Source organism: Salvelinus namaycush, chromosome 29, assembly GCF_016432855.1.
Source record: "Salvelinus namaycush isolate Seneca chromosome 29, SaNama_1.0, whole genome shotgun sequence".
Taxonomy (NCBI): domain Eukaryota; kingdom Metazoa; phylum Chordata; class Actinopteri; order Salmoniformes; family Salmonidae; genus Salvelinus; species Salvelinus namaycush.
In genome coordinates, this window is record NC_052335.1 from 33,098,449 (window position 1) to 33,119,696 (window position 21,248).

Sequence of the window (21,248 nt, forward strand, 5' to 3'; positions counted from 1 at the left end):
AGCACTGAGGTCCCTGGTGGCAGGGAGTGTAACGGTCGTCGTAATCCTCCTCCTCGGACGAGGAGGAGAGGCGAGAAGGATCAGACCAATATGCGGAGTGGTTTGTGTCCATGATTATTTATTAACAAAATAAACGGAACACTAACGAAACAAAATGACAAAAGAGAAACGAACCGACAAACAGTCCCGTGTGGCACGAATACAGACACGAGATACAACCACCCACAACCACACACGTGAACCCCGGCTGCCTAAGTATGATTCTCAATCAGGGACAACGATTTACAGCTGCCTCTGATTGAGAATCATACCCGGCCGAACACAAACAACCCGACATAGAAAAATAACACATGGACAACCCACCCCAACTCACGCCCTGACCAACTAAATAAACACAAGAAAAAGGAAAAACAGGTCAGGAACGTGACATAACCCCCCCCTTAAGGTGCGAACTCCGGGCGCACCAGCATAAAGTCTAGGGGAGGGTCTGGGTGGGCGTCTGTCCACGGTGGCGGCTCTGGCGCTGGTCGTGGTCCCCACCCCACCATAGTCAAACCCCGCTTCCTTGGCCTCCTCCCAATGGCCACCCTCCATGTCAATCCCACTCTACCAAAGGGCAGCACCGGACTGAGGGGCAGCACCGGACTGAGGGGCAGCACCGGACTGAGGGGCGAATCCTGGCTGGCTGGCTCTGGCGGATCCTGGCTGGCTGGCGGATCCTGGCTGGCTGGCCCTGGCGGATCCTGGCTGGCTGGCCCTGGCGGATCCTGGCTGGCTGGCCCTGGCGGATCCTGGCTGGCTGGCCCTGGCGGATCCTGGCTGGCTGGCTCTGGCGGCTCCTGACTGGCTGGCTCTGGCGGCTCCTGACTGGCTGGCTCTGGCGGCTCCTGACTGGCTGGCTCTGGCGGCTCCTGACTGGCTGGCTCTGGCTGGTCCTGGCTGGACGGCTCTGGCTGGTCCTGGCTGGACGGCTCTGGCTGGTCCTGGCTGGACGGCTCTGAAGGCTCAGTACAGACGGGCAGCGCTGGGAAGGCAGGCAGTTCAGACAGCGCTGGGAAGGCAGGCAGTTCAGACACTGGCTGCGCTGGAGAGGAGGAAGGCTCTGACAGCGCTGGACAGGTGGGAGCAGCTGGAGAGAGAACCCGGAGAGACAGCCTGGTGCGGGGGGCTACCACCGGTGGACTGGTACGTGGAGGTGGCACCGGGTATACCGGACCGTGAAGGAGGACACGCGCTCTTGAGCACCGAGCCTGCCCAACCTTACCAGGTTGAAAGGTCCCCGTAGCCCTGCCAGTGCGGCGAGGTGGAATAGCCCGCACTGGGCTATGCTGGCGAACCGGGGACACCATTCGTAAGGCTGGTGCCATGTATGCCGGCCCGAGGAGACGCACTGGAGGCCAGATGCGTTGGGCCGGCTTCATGACATCTGGCTCGATGCCCAACCTAGCCCTACCAGTGCGGCGAGGTGGAATAGCCCGCACTGGACTAAGCACGCGTACTGGGGACACCGTGCGCTTTATCGCATAACACGGTGTCTGACCAGTACGACGCCCTCTCACTCCACGGTAAGCACGGGGAGTTGGCTCAGGTATCCTACCCGGCTTTGCCACACTCCTCGTGTGCCCCCCCCCCCCAAGAAATTTTTGGGTCTGACTCTCGGGCTCCCAACCGCGTCGCCGCGCTGCCTCCTCATACCAGCGCCTCTCTGCCTTCGCTGCCTCCAACTCCGCCTTGGGACGGCGATATTCCCCTGGCTGAGCCCAGGGTCCTTTGCCGTCCAGGATCTCCTCCCAAGTCCACGAGTCCTGTGTTTTCTTCCACTGCTGTTGTTGCCCTTCTCCACTCCGCTTGGTCCTTTGGGGGTGGGTGGTTCTGTAACGGTCGTCGTAATCCTCCTCCTCGGACGAGGAGGAGAGGCGAGAAGGATCAGACCAATATGCGGAGTGGTTTGTGTCCATGATTATCTATTAACAAAATAAACGGAACACTAACGAAACAAAATGACAAAAGAGAAACGAACCGACAAACAGTCCCGTGTGGCACGAATACAGACACGAGATACAACCACCCACAACCACACACGTGAACCCCGGCTGCCTAAGTATGATTCTCAATCAGGGACAACGATTTACAGCTGCCTCTGATTGAGAATCATACCCGGCCGAACACAAACAACCCGACATAGAAAAATAACACATGGACAACCCACCCCAACTCACGCCCTGACCAACTAAATAAACACAAGAAAAAGGAAAAACAGGTCAGGAACGTGACAGGGAGTATGCTGCAAAAGAATGGATCACAGGCTGGCTTCAGATCTCTCCTGGGCTCCAGAACAACACTGTCAAAGAATTACAGATGATAAACATGTAAGTGCGCTTCATGTTTATTGTATGTTGACTGTATGCATACCGTACCGGAAATGTGAATGTTAAAAACGTGTTGAAAATGAAATAATAACAAACATCGTTGTAACACAAATTGTAATTGTAACACGTAAAAATGACCCCGTCTTTGCTTTTACAAACACTTGAAAACCCAGCTAGTAACAAAACCTTCCATGTTTCTTAGAACCTGGTGAAAGTGTGGTTGTCCTATGGTTATTTTGCTGCAACCTTCCCACAATGTTCTGGGAATGTTGCAGGATAGTTGCTTTGTTTTGGAACATTCTCAGCACATTTACGAACTTCACACAAAAAACTTTTCTTAATATTTCATTACCATAACAGAAAATGTCCTATAAGTTCACACATAGTTATTTGAATGTTAATGTAATAGTTGATAATATTACAGGAGTTCAGAGCACTTCTTTAAACACTCACAATTATTATTTTCTTGCATTTTTTATCATCATGATGTTGTGGCCGGTGACACATTACTTTTGAAACGCTTGAATATCCAATATCTTGAAAACGTGACTGTATCAACAGTGGACTAATGAAAAAAATACCAAAAGACTTCACCTTTTAAAAACGGTCCAATGCAGCTGTTTTTTATCTCAATATAAAATAATTTCTGGTTAACAATGAAGTACCTCACTGTAATTGTTTTCAATTAAAATATACAAAAATCGGGAACTCATTTTTATTGGTCTATTTATTTTGCTCCTGGTGATGTCACCAGCCATGCCAAAACTCCATCCCACCAAAACAGGCTGAAATTACAGGCGGTCTTCTCAAACAGCTCTTACCACTAAAAGGGCATTATCATTATTTTCACAACTTCACAGTATTATTCCAACATTTAGTGAGGAAATATACTGTATATAAAACATAGGAAAATCAAGTTTATTTACTGTACTGTACCTTTAAGTAAATCAGATGATAAATTAGGTGAAAGGGAGACATTTTAGTAAATGTTCTCCTAACATTTACTAAAATGTTCTTGACAACATCTGTAAAAACTACCACAGGTTGCCAGGGATGTAATGTTCCTGTAATGTTTTTACAATATACTGCCACAAAAAAAATGTGGCTACATGCCACCCTCTCAATGGTCTCAAAGTTATAGTATGAAACAATTCTGAAAACAATGGTGCAATGTTCTGCTAATGTTTAGTGTAACATTATTAATTGAAGCTGCCAAATTTTTAAACAAATGCCATTTCAATAATCTTACATCATTATCTTTGGGTATTGTCCAAACATAGTTACAGATTTTGTAGCCCTTTCCTGCAGTCAAGTGACCAAATCGCCCTCTAGTGGCTTGATGGGTGGAATGTTATTAATACGTCCCTGTGCCCAAGAATGCCAAGGTAACCTGTCTAATTGACTATGGCTGTAGCACTCACATCTGTAGCAATGAAACTCTTTGAAAGGCTGGCTCACATGGCTCACATCAACACCATCATCCAAGACACCCTGGACCCAATTCAATTCGCATACAGTCCCAACAGATCCACAGATGACGCAATCTCGATTGCTCTTCACACTGCCCTCTCTCACCTGGACAATGCTGTTCATTGACTACAGCTCGGCGTTCAATACCATAGTGCCCTCTAAGCGCGTCACTAAGCTAAAGACCCTGGGACTGAACACCTCCCTCTGCAACTGGATCCTGGACTTCCTGACGGGCCGCCCCCAAGTGGTGAGGGTAGGCAACAACACATCTGCCACGCTGACCTTCAACACGGGGGCCCCTCAGTGGTGCGTGCTTACTCTCCTCCTGCACTTCCTGTTTACCCACAACTGCGTGGCCGTGCACGACTCCAACACCATCATTAAGTTTGCTGATAGCACAACCGTGGTGGACAACGACAACATCTCCCTCAACGTCAGCAAGAAAAAGGTGCTAATCGTGGACTACAGGAAACGGAGGTCCGAGCATGCCCCCATTCACATCGACGGGGCTATAGTGGAGCGAGTCGAGAGTTTCCTCAGTGTACACATCACTGAGGAATTAACATGGTCCACACACACCAACACAGTCATGAAGAAGACATGACAACACCTCTTCCCCCTCAGGAGGCTGAAAAGACTTGGCATGGACACTCAAATCCTCAAAACGTTCTACAGCTACACCATTGAGAGCATCTTGACTGGCAGCAGAGGGTGGCGCTACAGAGGGTTGTGCGGACAGCCCAGTACATCACTGGGGCCAAGCTCCCTGCCATCCAGGACCTCTATAGCAGGCGGTGTGAAAGGAAGGCTAGGAAAATTGTTAAAGACTCCAGCAACCCAAGCCATAGACTGTTCTCTCTGCTTCCACATGGCAAGCGGTACCGGAGCATCAAGTCTGACACCAACAGGCTCCTGAACAGCTTCTATTCCCAAGCAAAGTTTGAAATGATTGTTTTAATCAAATATTATATATGTTTGGGCTTCTTACGGTTAATATGCAGTCTACAAATTTATTGTCATTATGTTCTGGTTCCCTGACCATCTGTTCAAGACAAAATATGTGCCATAACCAGGCTTCCAAAGCACTTTATGATTACAGATGTGAGAGCTACAGGTCAGATGTGAGTGCTAATGTCCCCACATTGTTCCCACAGCATAATGAAATGTTTTGTAAACTTTAAAATAACATAACAAATGTTCTGTTAACATTTTTGCAACATCAGAGGAACGTTTTTTCCACATTAATACCAACATTGTATAATCATCAACACAACTGGACAGATTGTGTTATTACAACTTTTAGGGGGAATGTTCTTACACCTTTCCCACAACTTAATGAAATGGTCTGGGAACATTCACAGAACCAGTTTTGGTTTGCTGGGTAGACTCTCGGAACTAGAGGTCGACCGATTATGATTTTTCAACGCCGATACCGATAACGATTATTGGAGGACCAAAAAAAGCCGATACTGATTAATCGGCCAATTTTTAAAATGTATTTATTTATTTATTTGTAATAATGACAATTACAACAATACTGAATAAACACTTATTTTAACTTAATTGAATACATCAATCAAATCAATTTAGCCTCAAATAAATAATGAAACATGTTCAATTTGGTTTAAATAATGCAAAAACAAAGTGTTGGAGAAGAAAGTAAAAGCGCAATATGTGCCATGTAAAAAAGCTAATGTTTAAGTTCCTTGCTCAGAACATGAGAACATATGAAAGCTGGTGGTTCCTTTTAACATGAGTCTTAAATATTCCCAGGTAATAAGTTTTAGGTTGAGGTTATTATAGGAATTATAGGACTATTTCTCTCTATACCATTTGTATTTCATATACCTTTGACTATTGGATGTTCTTATAGGCACTTTAGTATTGCCAGTGTAACAGTATAGCTTCCGTCCCTCTCCTCGCCACTACCTGGGCTCGAACCAGGAACACATCGACAACAGCCACCCTCGAAGCATCGTTACCCATCGCTCCACAAAAGCCACGGCCCTTGCAGAGCAAGGGGAACAACTACTCCAAGTCTAAAAGTGAGTGACATTTGAAACGCTATTAGCACGCACCCCGCTAACTAGCTAGCCATTTCACATCGGTTACACCAGCCTAATCTCGGGAGTTGATAGGTTTGAAGACATAAACAGCGCAATGCTTGAAGCATTGCGAAGAGCTGCTGGCAGACGCACGAAAGTGCTGATTGAATGAATGCTTACGAGCCTGCTGCTGCCTACCACCGCTCAGTCAGACTGCTCTATGAAATATCAAATCATATACTTAATTATAACATACTAACACACAGAAATACGAGCCTTAGGTCATTAATATGGTCAAATCTGGAAACTATCATTTCGAAAATAAAATGTTTATTCTTTAAGTGAAATACGGAACCGTTCCGTATTTTATCTAACGGGTGGCATCCATGAGTCTAAATATTCCTGTTACATTGCACAACCTTCAATGTTATGTCATAATTACGTAAAATTCTGGCAAATTAGTTCGCAACGAGCCAGGCAGTCCAAACTGTTGCATATACCCTGACTCTGCATGCAATGAACGCAAGAGAAGTGACACAATTTCCCTAGTGTCACATTCCTGACCTTATTTCCTTTGTTTAGTCTTTGTTTAGTTGGTCAGGACGTGAGCTGGGTGGGCATTCTATGTTTTGTGTTTCTATGTTGGGTTTATTGTTTGGCCTAATATGGTTCTCAATCAGAGGAAGGTATTTGTCATTGTCTCTGATTGGGAACCATATTAAGGTAGGCTGTTTCTCACTGTTTGTTTGTGGGTGATTGTTCCTGTTCATTGCGTTCTTCGTTGTCTGTATGTTTGCATGTTCAGGTCTGTAGCGTCGTTAGTTTCATTTTCTGTTTATTGTTTTGTTCGTGTTGTTAAGTGTTTCCAATAAATATGGAAACGTACCACGCTGCGCTTTGGTCCTCCTCTCTTCCACCTAACGAAAGCCGTTACACCTAGTTTAATATTGCCTGCTAACATGAATTTCTTTTAACTAAATATGCAGGTTTAAAAATATATATACTTCTTTGTATTGATTTTAAGAAAGGCATTGATGTTTATGGTTAGGTACATTCGTGCAACGATTATGCTTTTTTTGCAAATGTGCTTTGTTAAATCATCCCCCGTTTGGCGATGTTGGCTGTCTTTGTTAGGAAGAAATAGTCTTCACAGTTTGCAACGAGCCAGGCGGCCCAAACTGCTGCATATACCCTGACTCTGTTGCACAGAACGCAAGAGAAGTGACACAATATCCCTAGTTAAAATAAATTAATGTTTGCAGGCAATATTAACTAAATATGCAGGTTTAAAAATATATACTGTGTATTGATTTTAAGAAAGGCGTTGATGTTTATGGTTAGGTACACATTGGTGCAACGACAGTGCTTTTTTCGCGAATGCGCTTGTTAAAACACCCGTTTGGCAAAGTAGGCTATGATTCAATGATAAATTAACAGGCACCGCATCGATTATATGCAACGCAGGACAAGCTAGATAAACTAGTAATATCATCAACCATGTGTAGTTAACTAGTGATTATGATTGATTGATTGTTTTTTATAAGTTACGTTTAATGCTAGCTAGCACCTTACCTTGGCTCCTTGCTGCACTCGCATAACAGGTAGTCAGCCTGCCACGCAGTCTCCTCGTGGAGTGCAATGTAATCGGCCATGATCGGTGTTCAAAAATGCTGATTACCGATTGTTATGAAAACTTGAAATCGGCCCTAATTAATTGGCCATTCCGATTAATCAGTCGACCTCTACTGGGAACGTTGTCAAATTGTGTGACATTAGGAATGTTCTCAGAACAAAGACAACTTAGAGAAATGTGTTTTGAGTGTAATGTGATGAATGTGTTTTTATAATTTTATTTGTACTTGAATACTGTAGTATATTTATCTCAGTTCATTACTCAACAGTGGAGGCAAATGCATTAGCATGACCAGTGAAATGACCATGGAAAACAACACGTTTACCTCAAGTGAGTAAAGCCATAACAATACTATTACTAATCATCAAAATAATAATATGACTTTACACTAAAGGATAGTGAATCAATGTGGTATGTCATGTTAAAAAAAGTGTGTGTGTGTGTGTGTGTGTGTGTGTGTGTGTGTGTGTGTGTGTGTGTGTGTGTGTGTGTGTGTGTGTGTGTGTGTGTGTGTGTGTGTGTGTGTGTGTGTGTGTGCGTGCGTGCCATAGCGGGACCTTTGTACTTTTCCCTGACCTACCTGAATACCTGCCCTGACTGCCTCCTTGCCCAACAAAAGTTGTCATTGGTTAGCAACTACAGCACTCTGTATATCTTCAGTAAGAACATTACATTACAACTATCATGCTAAATTCAGTACTATAGTCTTGTTTAAAAATGTATTACTACTTAACTAATGGGACATGATAAACCATAAGTGAATTATATGTATTTGAAGATATGTTTCTTTTGGGCCCTCTGGCTCATAATATATTTTTTATTCACTATGATGAACAGGTAAGAGAAAGGAGCTGACCTCTGCTGAACTGGAAGTGTTTAAGAAACAGGTGGACTGTCTCAATTTGCCACCAGCTGTGTTCACAAACCCACAGAAAGGTAAGCATCTTACCTTACCTAAAGTTTTCACCAGAAATTATTTTCAGCGACCAAGCTACCATTTTAGAAAGATTCAACCAAAGTTTGCAATGTTATCAATGAAGCGCCGGCTGTATGATAAGCTAGCGAACTAGATTTGACATTGTGCTTTGACACTGTTGGATAGGCCAACAGCAACGTGCTGTTCTGCATGCTGTTCGGAAGATGCACCCACATGGGGAGAAATAAGCAATACCTTACTGCAAAGTAGCTTCTGGGGAAAACTAAATGTTGTATCCTTGTGATGATGTAAATGTTCATTTACTCACGGACTGTCATAATTTGCCGCATAGATTCCTGTCCAGATCCGACACAGGACAACAGCAAAACTCTGGACCTGTCGAAAGGGATCGAATTGCTGGGTGACAAGATTGATCTTCAGAAGACTTTAGAAGAGATGATAAGTAAATTACAACTAGAGAGTAATAAAGCCGATTAATTGTCAAAATGTCAAGTGGCGCCTATTATGTATTTTTTCATATAACACATTTAAAAAATAGATTTAAAAAAATATATTTAGAAATAGATTTGTATTTTTTCATACTCATTGTTTTAATGGTTGGTATATCGCCACCATGGAACCAATTGACAACATATTTCTCCTACATTCAAACAGTGTTTCAACCTTTAGAGAATTAACCCTAGCTAGCACACAGTGTCCTTCGCGGCAACCTGCCGAACACCTACCCTCGCCGTCGATAACAGAACTGCAGGAAAACAATGCTGACAGGCGGGGGCGAAGTACACTGTCTACCGGTGTGCTAGGTAGCTACCTATCCTGCCTACTGCATACCAGAGCACACAGTGTCCTTTGCTCGCACCTGTCAAACACCTGCCCTCACCGTCATTAACAGAAGTGAGAGAAAGCAGTCCGACAGGTGGGGGCGAAGGACACTGTCTACCGGTGTGCTAGCTATCGTTAGCTAGCTACCTATCCTGGCAGCAGTGTACCGGAGTCCTAGCTAGCTAGCAACCAGTGTCCTTCGCTAACGCCTGCCGAACTTCTGCCCTCGCCACCGTTAACAGAACTGCGGAAACAGTGCTCGACAGGCGGGGGCAACGGATACTGTCTACCAGTGTCCTAGCTATCGTTAGCTAGCTGGTTACCTATTCTGCCTGCTGTGTACCAGAGTCCTAGCTAGCTAGCACCCAGTCTCCATCGCTAACGCCTGCCGAACTTCTGCCCTCGTCGTCGTTAACAGAACTGCGGGAAAATAATGCCCGACAGGTGGGGGGGGGACACTATCTACAGTGTCCCTAGCTAGCTAGTTACCGGCGTTATCACCCCGCCTCTTCTTCTGTGGTGTTTATCGGTGGTTGGCACCCAATGCTATTGTGCATTTCGGCCACCTACTGTAGTGGAGCACTCCTGCCTGAGTCCTAGCTTAAAAATTTACCAATCGAAGTATAAAGGGTGGTTCCTGCAGATTGCATGAATGCCCCGAATTGCGGGCTCCAATTGCACCCTTCTCAGTCTTCCTACTACGGAGAAGAGAAAGGTGGAGACTGGAGAGACCAACTCTCAACTCAAAGAATATGTTCTTGCCCTCATCAATCAGATGCACTCCACCCCTACGGTACATCCCAGGGACACATTGCTTATGGGCAGGGTGGGAGATTGTGTTCCGTGAAATGCGTACACAAGCTGATTGACGGAGCGCCGGGCCCTCTCTATGCACTTGTTTATCTTCTGGTCCCAATCGAACATCCAGCTCCTTCGCTGCACGATATCAGAGAAGACCACCGTTGTCCCGGGAAACATTAGATTCACCACCTCAAAATCTGCAGATTTGCCGCACTTTGACCTACTACAGTAGCTATGTTGGTCTATTACATCAAATAATATGCAAGTATGTAAGTTTCTTAGGATTCAAACTTTCTCAAACAGCCTAATTCATACTCTTCATTGGAATAATGGAAAAAAAAATGTATTACATTAACCTTTATTTAACTAGGCAACTCAGTTAAGAACAAACTCTTATTTACAATGACGGCCTACCCCGGCCAAACCCGGACAACGCTGGGCCAATTGTGCGCCGCCCAATCACAACCGGATGGGACTGTACTGACGCTTCTTGGACTGAGATGCAGTGCCTTAGACCGCTGCGACACTCGTGTCCTGCTATTAAAATAATATGCAGTACCAGTCAAAAGTTTGGACAAACCTACTCATTCAAGGGTTGTTCTTTATTTTTACTATTTTATACATTGTATAATAATAGTGAAGACATCAAAACTATGAAATAACACATATGGAATCATGTAGTAACCAAAAAAGTGTTAAACAAATCTAAATATATTTTAGATTTTAGATTCTCCAAAGTGTTCACCCTTTGCCTTGATGACATATTTGCAAATTTTTGGCATTCTCTCAACCAGCTTCACATGAGGGAGTCACCTGGAATGCATTTCAATTAACAGGTGTGCCTTGTTAAAAGTTCATTTGGAATGGAATTTGGTTCCTTCAAATAAGAAAATAAGCAAAGAGAAACGACAGTCAATCATTACTTTTATGAAGGTCAGTCAATCAGGAAAATCAGGAACTCCTTTCTAGCTCTGACTCTACTGATAGCTACTTTATTGAGTATAAATGTAATTTCTATACCTGTGATATGTGGTTGTCCCACCTAGCTACCTTAAGATGAATGCACTATCTGTAAGTAGCTCTGAATAAGAGAATATTTTAATGACTCAAATGTAAAATGTAAAATACCCATAAAAGGCTCTTAAACCTTTTGTCTTGCCCATTCACCCTGTGAATGGCACACATACACAATCCATGTCTCAATTGTCCAAATCCTTCTCTAACCTGTCTCCTTCTTCTTCACAGATTGAAGTGGATTTAACAGGTGACATCAATAAGGGATCGTAGCCTTCACCTGGATAGTCTATGTCTAGGAAAAAGCAGGTGTTCATAATGTTTTGTACACTCCGTGTATATATTTGTTCTCAATGACATTACATTAAGTCATTTAGCAGGCACTCTTATAGAGAGCGACTTATAAGAGCAATTAGGGTTAAGGGCCATGCTCAAGGGCACATCAACAGATATCTCACCTACTGTATTCGGCTTGGGGATTCGAACCAGCAACCTTTCGGTTACTGGCCCAACTCTCTTAACTGTTAGGGCTACCTGTCACCCATGTAGTGCTAAATAAAGAGCTTTAAGGAAATACAGGCAGGCACCACATTACTACAAGAAAAAACAGCTCGCTCAGTCAAGCATGATGGTCTTGCAAGTATAAAAGAAAAGCGTGTTTTCATATACTAAAAAACAAGCTTGAAAAGTTAGTGCAATTGGATTAGTGTGGTGTGTGGGTTAAGGGTTAAATCCAATCATTTAACTTGCATGCGGTACAAATGACATTATTGTGGGAACTCTCCTCTAAGAGGATGAATTAGGCTGTGTGAGAAGGTTTGAATCCTAAGAAACCTGCATACACATTGTTTGAAGTACCAATATAACTACCGCAGTAGGTCAAGGCTGTGTGCTGGAAAACCTTGAGTGGAGTAGTGTGTTGCTCATGTGAATTTCCTTTCTTTTTAGGCTTCAGACCAATGCCTACTTCTCACTTTTTTGTTGTTTTTAATACATTAAGACTCTAAACCTTCTGTGTTTGGACTCCTAGCAAGCACATGCATATATTCCAGTATGTTTCCCATGAGGATGTTGGCAATCTTAACATCACAATTTAGTCAATCTTGGACAAATCCATGCTACTTTTCTCTGCCAAGAAGCCGATTACATCCGACCAGGACCCGCAGCACCCTGTGCGAAATGCCATCCCTGTCTAATCTATGGCAAAACACATGACCCATTCTCAACGGTGGCATTCAGACAAGGCAGGGTTGAAAACAAACACCAACAGTTCTAGGTGGTTGCCTGGTGGGAGCTTGGGTAAAGTGGGAGCTTGGGTAAAGTGGGAGCTTGGGTAAAGTGGGAGCATTTTCTCCCAGAGCTTGAGGGTGGCATGATGTCATGAGAAACCAGTGTTTTGTTTGAAAACAAATGTTTGTAGTTACATGAGTTATACTAATTATGCTACCAGGATGGTGGCGATAGCATAATCACTGTTAAATACTGCAATGCACTGCAGGTTTGATTGAATTGAACCAAAGATGTCTGAAGGAATACACTTTCAGCGCAGAGCGAAGATCAACAAGGCTCACTTCCTCTTTGTCCTCCGTTATTAACACTCCTCGACTGGCATTGTTTTCAAAGACAATGAGGCACTTGCTGTTGTATATAACAATGGCTAGGTAAAAGTAAACATCAAGGAGAGAGTGGATACATTCACAGTCCCTTTCATATGATGTCATTCTAGTTGAGAAAAATTCTGCACTTGTGTTGACAATTAAATATGATATATGAGTCATATCCCCCAACCTAAGACACCATCTGAACTGTTGATAGTTTGGAGGTCCTGGGAAACACGTGAAGTAAGCTAAGTAAAGTCTATTTGATGCTCAGACCTTGGTCTATGCAATTTTTTCAATATCTTTGAAAACACAATCATGTTGGGGGTTTTTTATGGACCCTAGAGCTCTCCAACAACATCAACCTCTGAGCAAAGACTGGCACGTCGACAAATGGCTTCTCCAACTTCCAAAGCAAGTCATAGTTCTCACACGTGTGTAACTATACAGTACATACGACCCTGTGTATAGACAACTATACGACCCTGTGTAAAGACAACTATACGACCCTGTGTAAAGACAACTATACGACCCTGTGTATAGACAACTATACGACCCTGTGTATAGACAACTATACGACCCTGTGTAAAGACAACTATACGACCCTGTGTATAGACAACTATACGACCCTGTGTATAGGCAACTATACGACCCTGTGTATAGACAACTATACGACCCTATGTATAGACAACTATACGACCCTGTGTATAGACAACTATACGACCCTGTGTATAGACAACTATATGACCCTGTGTATAGACAACTATACGACCCTGTGTATAGACAACTATACGACCCTGTGTATAGAGAACTATACGACCCTGTGTATAGACAACTATACGACCCTGTGTATAGACAACTATACGACCCTATGTATAGACAACTATACGACCCTGTGTATAGACAACTATACGACCCTGTGTATAGACAACTTTTATAATATAAAAGTTGTGGAGACATAAAAACCAAGTGAGGACTAAACAGACTCAAGGAAACAGCCATCCCTTCAATGTGGCTGGTGCCATTCTGACACACACAGCGCTGTAGGCCATGTCCCAATAATCTAGAATAGGCTCCTGTCTTCATCTCTTTTCCTTGAACACTGATCTAAAATGACATGATGGGGTGAAAAAGCAATTTGGTTCAAACCGATATCAATGGTCACAAAGTAAAGGAGGGGGGAAAAGCCATTGAAATCCAGCCATAGTCTGAGGCAGGCAGGCAGGCAGGCCATGAGGTATGAGCTGAAACTACATCACACCAAGCCAAATGACCTGCGGGTTACGGTTAGTTAGGCACATGGCCAGGGCAACATTTTCCTCCCGCAAAGACACTTGCGCTGTGAACAAATGCACTGTAATATTTGAAATATACAGGATGAATGAAATTCTAATCTGCAGCTGTTTTTTTTATATTGTAACTTTTCTTGAACAATTTCCGTGAGGACAAACTTAACCAGAAATTTAGTAAACAGCGCGATACACACAGCACACACAATGCAATGGCATGGTACAGTATTAGAGCTCTCGGAAACAAAATGTCGCTCCCCAGACTCCAAGCCAGACTAAACTATCCATGGGCCCAGGGAGGGGGGTGATAATCAAAGCTCTGCCTGATACATGACATGCCCCTATACCATCACGCATGGGCAGAAACCCACACCCCATGAGAGAGTATGCCGGCCCGTACCACCGTTACAGCGTGGAGTCAAGGTGGACTTCATTTCAGATTTGGTTATTGGGAATGACATTCCGATCTCACAGATAGAGAGAGCATGATCTGGCATGGATTTCCACATGATCTAACAAAAAACAAAAGAGCCAAGGGAAACTTGGGATTATATTGTTAGTATATTATACTATATTCAATTATACTCGGTTATATTATACTACAGTATATTATATTATACCCTCATCCAGTGTGTGCCCAGTGGGGTGTGTTACTGAGAAGTGTGTGGTAAATGGTGATAAATTCAGCTTGAAGATGTTCTGTCAAATCCTATTCAAAAATCCAACTAACTCCATAACCAAAGCGGTCTTCTCAGAAGGTGAATATAAAACTGCCATGGACAACGTACGGAAGAGTGGTGTTTTATGAACATTATCTGGATACCCTTAATAATAATAATAATGGGCATGACTGGCTCCATTTCTGATGTTCAGCACTTCCTTCTTCCGTGGCTGATGGGGATCCGATGAAAGCCATCGCTCATGATGATGAGCTCAATGTGCTGACTAGGTCCCCTTTATGTGCTGGGCAAATAACTTGGGTTGCGTCCCAAATGGTCTCCTGTTCCCTACATAGTGCATTACAATTAGCTATGGCCACTGGTCAACAGTAATGTATTATAATAGGGAATAGGGTGACATTTGTAACGCATATCTTGACTGCTAAGAGTAGGAGAAATCACATGCATGTAAGCCAAAGCGGGTTACATTAAAATGTACCATGGTAGAGGAGGAGAAGGTCACACATAGGAAGTGCGCAAGTTTGAAAATTTGTTGACAAGTACAGAAGACAGAGTTTTTTTTCAGGGTGTGAACTGGTAAAGTTCTGATAACTGGATGGGTCCATTGTCTCACATTCCATGACAATGGGCAGGGCTGGTCCCTTTAATTGGATAGTCCGGATAGTCGCTCTGTAGTCGCTCTACTGCAGGGATCATCAACTAGATTCAGCTGCAGGCCGATTTCTTCTTAAGCGGCTGGTCGGGGGGGGGGGGGTCACATCTCTCTGTTATGCGTGGGAATATTTCCTGGTGTTTATAGTATTGCAATAAAATAGCAGGGAGCCGGTCTTGAACCCTTGACCTTCTAGCCCGAAGTCCAGCGCGCTATCGACTGTGCCGCAAAAGCATGCTCAAGCGGCAGAGTCGATATCCGCGCTTATAAACCCAGGGTCGTTACACTACTCCCTCCTTTCAAAGAGCGCGTCCTTGCGACTCTACGTCAGACAGGGACGCGCTCACCGGCCAAGCACACGCACTGTCGTGGATGCAAGGTCCGTTCACTTCTGACACCAATGTAATGAAACAGGCAGGGAGCAGGTCTCGAACCCTCAACCTTCTAGCCCGAAGTCCAGCGCTCTATCGACTGTGCCGCAAAAACATGCTCAAGCGTTGATATCCGAGCTTATAAACCCAGGGTCGTTACAGTCTTTTATATCCAATAATGAAAAAACAATTATTATTTTAAAAAATGTACTTGAAAGGCCCCCCAAAAAACACAGCCAGTTAGGGAACCCTGCTTTACAGTCACACTATCAACAAACTATCTGTTGATAAGCAACTGCTTGCTAAGTTTAAGGCTAGGTTTAGAATAAGGGTTAAGGCTGGTTGATATTACGTCTTTCGACATGTCTGTAGACAGTTGTCGCAGTGACATCATGAGCATTCTATTGTTGTCTGACATCAAACTTATTGTTGTCGTTATAAAAAAGCTTTAACACAAATCGACAGGCTGCATGACATCAGCAGCCTGGTGTTCCAAAATAGCATAGCTGCTGTATATTAACAGCAATAAACCTATACGTTTAAAAATCTATTTAGTATTTGTCAATCTAGCAAACCAGGCAACTAAAAGCAACTTTTTAAACAATGTTTAGGTTCATTTCTAGCTTTTTAGTTCAAATAATGACCATCCCACAGCTGACAAAGTATGAACTTTAGCTAATTTTTATTCATTATTACAGAAAAGTAAACTCACAACAAGATAATTATTTACAAGTTAATGGCAAGCTAATTGTGGTTGTGAGTGTGACGAAATAAAGCAGGGGATTCTACCGGAGAAATATATAACTTTAGAACTACCTCAGTCGGGTAACCATGACAACAGACGCAGCGACAGGGTCAAAGTTGAACTTTTTCATCTGTCTGCGACAAGGAAACCGACAGTCGCAGTGACGGTCTACAGACAGTCCACCAGAGTATACATTAAATGTAGTTTTGACCAACGACACTTGTCGCACTCTAATTGTCTACAGACATGTCGATAGACAAAGTATAAACCAGCCCTAAGGGTAACGGTTAAGGTTAAGTTTAGGGCTAGGGTTAAGGTTAGAATAAGGGTTAAGGTTAGGGCCAGGGTTAGGGTAAGGGTTAAGTTTAGGGTTAGGATAAGGGTTAAGATTAGGGTTAGGGTTAGTAGTTGAAATGTTACTGATAGTCTGTAGGTAGTCTGAAGAGCATCTACAGATGGACTATCCAAATAAAGTGTTACCAAAACTTTCTCACTCTCTCTGCTTATCTCTCTCTCTCTCTTTCTCTGCTTATGCATCTCTCTCTCTCTCTCTCTCTCTGCTTATCTTTCTCTCTCTCTCTGCTTCTCTCTCCATCTCTCACTCTCTCTCACTCTCTCTCTCGCTGCTTCTCTCTCTCTCGCTCTGCTTCTCTCTCTCTCGCTCTCTCTCTCTCTGCTTATCTTTCTCTCTCTCTCTCTCTGCTTCTCTCTGCTTCTCTCTCTCACTCTCTGACTTCCTCTGTGACTATCTCTCACACACATGCACAGCACAGCGCATACTGTATCATAGCTGGGTACATCTAGCGAATCCGCCAAGTTCTACTTTCGCTCTGATAGGATGGGAAGAGAGCGCTGTCACTATTGGCAACAGGCCCATGAGCAATGTCCCCGACCACAATTGGGACAGGAGTGCACTTTGAGGATTATTCTCAGCAATACAAACCTGACAAAAGACCTCAGTATCAAATGCCTCTCCACACTTCTACATTGTCCTATGATCGTGGTTCGTAGCCTTAAAAATAACTCTTATGCAAAAGTCCCATGGCATTCACATGGGAAATCACGGGATAGGCCCATGAGAGGTTATGGGACACCAGCAGCCTTTTATGCCCTGTTTTCCCCACAAAGCAATAGCCAGGTTGTGATATAGCCTACAGGTGAAAAATAATTTGTAACATCAGCTGTTTTGTAGATTTATCTGGTATTTGTGTGGGTTTCATTCATAGGCTACATGTCTATCTGAACCAATTTTTTTCAATTATTTTACCTTTATTTAACTAGGCAAGTCAGTTAAGAACAAATTCTTATTTACAATGACGCCCTACCTGTCAACGCTGGGCCAAAAGTGCTCCGCCCAATCATGGCCGTATGTAACGCATCCTGGATTTGAAACAGGTACTTCAGTGACGTCTCTTGCACTGGGATGCTGTGTCTTAGACCACTGCGCCACTCAGGACACCACATTGACATTTCTATCTGAACCAATGACATGTCTATCTGAAGTTATAAACTGTAGGCCTACTTGGGCTTTTGTTCTGGGTGTTTAAACCATGCAGTGACTGCATCTATAAGCCTAAAACCATGAAAAAAAGATATATATAAAAGCAGAACTGTGTGTCTGGCTACACTGCTGGGACAGTTGCCTTAAGTAATTGTTTTAATGGTGAAGAGGGGAGTGTTCAAAGTTACAAACCTTCAGGGACGCAGGATCGGCCAAAGCAAGCGCTTGCCTGTTCAGCTCTGTAGCGATGATCTGGCATCGTTGGCACAAGGGCCCTTCGCCTTCTCCCTTTTCCCCGTAGTGACTCAACTCCGTCACAGACACTGACCCGGCGCCCTCAGGGTTTGGCCGGCCGCCGCATTCGACTTCCTCCACCGGCGCCGAGTGAAGCCTCCTCCTTGCATTGACTCCCAGAGATATCAGGGTCTCTCCCTCAACAACCTTATAAAACAGGGAAGAAATACAAGTTTTAATGAAGGTGTCTGTCTTCTGACCAGTTACCAATACAGCAAGAACACATAGGCACACCTGTATGATGGAGGATTGTAACTGATAATAATGCACAGGTGTTGGTAATCACATTCAACAGACACTTCCGCCCAATGAGAAATTAGGATAAAGGTGATAGGTTAAAGGGGAAATCTGCACGTCAAACAACAACAAAGCAGCCGGTTACCCCGCTACTGATTTGGTAAACAGCTGCAGAATGTGGCTGAAGAAATGTTGCCACTCTCAAATGCATAGACACAGCTATGGTTGGATTGTAGGAGTGGCCATCCATCAGATTAAAATCATGGTTTTAATCATGTATTGAGGCTATACAGTGTTTGTTTACAAAACAAAAGTAGTAAAAAAGGCTTACATTTTGGGTTCTGATGGGGTATGACAGTTGAACTAAGCTCATGAGGCATTTATAAGTTATATTCTTACAATATCAATGGGTAATATATATATGTAATTAATTTAAAAGTACAAAAATGTATGTATCTGATTGCCCCTTAAAGGTGATATGCAAAAGTCTCCATATAAACAAAAAGGAAGTCACAGCCTATAGTCAGGGTCTGATGTTTTACTTTACACAATGCATAGCAAATAAAGTTGTATAGTTAACTCATCTCAGACATCTGAAATCTCATCCATCGATTTACTCAAGGGACCTCACCGTATATCTCCTGTAGTCTGGTTTGCGTCCTCGAGCCGTATTCCAATACTGTGAGTACATCTCGTCTATGTTACCAACTCACACACTTTTTCGATCGAACCTCCAGCCTATCTAACGCTATTGCCTACAGTTCCCACGTTTATTGGTGACGATTTGGCCCTTCCATATCTTGGTAAATCGCCCAGAACAATGTATGGTGATAAAATAGTCCTTGCAGTAGTCCCTTTGCAGTTTAATTCATTCCCATAGCGCGTCTGACAGCGGAAGAATTCAATTTGGTGGACTGTTCGGATGAAGCACTAGCCTACATGGGATGGATGGGTGGAGCTCTCGGTTTCAACTTGCTCTAACTTTGTGATGGGACGTTTGACTAGGGGATATGGGGCGCTCTGTCAAGCAAGTTCAGTTTCACAATGACTGCACATAGGCCTAAAATAGATCACAATGGAGATTCAATTGTATAATTTGTATTGGTTGACTGTAATAAACCTCATATTACTTTGCCAAAACGTTCAGCACTTATTTTCACTCTTGATGACAAGGATTAGGCTACTGTTTCAATTTATGAACGACATCTTTAAAAAATTGCTAGGCTTTGTGATCGACATTTCAATTGCGAGCATTTGCATAACAAAGTCCGCACATTTCCAACAATGAGGATGGAGAGTGCTTGGTCTGAAGGATTATCGAAGCTACTCGTTTACAGTCAAGTCCCCCCCTATGCAAAGAAGCCATTTGGATGCATTTTGTGCGCCTGTGTGATCGAAATTATTTATAGTCAAGAACTCACGCTCGCCCCACAGTAGGCTTTTGTACTCGGGTTGGGATGCCTGCTAACGCCACCTCTTATAACAAGACGAAGGCCCTGGTTCGTATTGCTCTGGCGCCCTCACCTGACCATTATCTGACACAATTACTCCTTATAGATTAGGCTGTTGATGTCGGCTCACAGTACAGACATTGATATCTGACATAGGCTACGGACGTGCTGCCATTCCTCCTATCTGTGTTTCTCAAATGCATTATCGTCAAACAACTGCTGCTGTTGCGTGGATAGACAAGCCTACTGAAAATGACTAATTAGTTTGATTTGACAATAGAAAGATAGATGTATTTGACAATGTAAAACACAATACAGCCACACATGTGGATAATGCATTTACAATCATCGAGGATGACACAAAAAAGTTTGAACACGTATTTCCACTGTGGTCCTCTTAAAGGGTTAAAAAAAAAGTACAAACATAAACGTAGTATTCCTAGGTTACACAGTATACCTAGCCTACTGGGCACACATTGGTTACACAGTATACCTAGCCTACTGGGCACACATTGGTTACACAGTATACCTAGCCTACTGGGCACACATTGGTTACACAGTATACCTAGCCTACTGGGCACACATTGGTTACACAGTATACCTAGCCTACTGGGCACACATTGGTTACACAGATAACACATAACAAAACAAAGAACAGGACGACATTGTCATAGTCTAGAGTATTACTACATACAGACATGTTTTCCTTACTTCTATAGCTGGATCATTAGCCAGCTTTTGACATTATTTTTAAATTAAGTTATGGGTGGCATGGCTTTGTGTTGCTGTGGTAGTTTGTTCCACTCAAAAGCGCCAGTATATAAAAAGGTGTTCAGCAAAAAAATGGAAAGTCTGGTCTCGTGACTCCTTTTAGTGTAACCGACATTTATCAATAGGCTTTATGCATGTTGCACTACAACTTTTGCTAACTTTCAAATGCATACTTTCGCAGACATGATAACCTACTCTGACAGTATATTTTCGTAGCCCGTCTGTGTTAACTTCACCACGACAACGAAGTAACATCTTATCAACGGAAGAACGGGCGCTGTTCATGGTGCTGAATCTTGGACTACTTCGGCGAGTCATCAACAAACAAAAGTAAACGTATCTTCTGATAAAGACGTAGACTTCTTTACCATTCAGTCAAAAACTAAATATAACCACTTGCAATACCTTAGTTGCATATGCAATATTTTAAATTTGTCATTTTGCCATTTTTTTATGTCTTGAGCTTACCTGAGCTTTTCTTCGCATTAGATGACTGGTATATCCAAATATATAGCCATGTGGATAGCCATCGGTATCCACATAGAACGCACCCAGATCCTCATATGTG

General features: G+C 43.3%; 1 long non-coding RNA gene across 1 annotated transcript in view; it reads left to right on the plus strand.

The window, feature by feature from the left end:
• Window positions 1–8,946, plus strand: part of LOC120024502 — a 9,496-nt gene extending 550 nt beyond the window's left edge. Inside the window, exons 2-5 of the long non-coding RNA XR_005472861.1 lie at window positions 7,786–7,847; window positions 8,069–8,176; window positions 8,355–8,453; window positions 8,786–8,946. This is a non-coding gene — a long non-coding RNA (uncharacterized LOC120024502). The remainder of the gene's footprint in view (window positions 1–7,785; window positions 7,848–8,068; window positions 8,177–8,354; window positions 8,454–8,785) is intronic.
• Window positions 8,947–21,248: the final 12,302 nt, after the last annotated feature.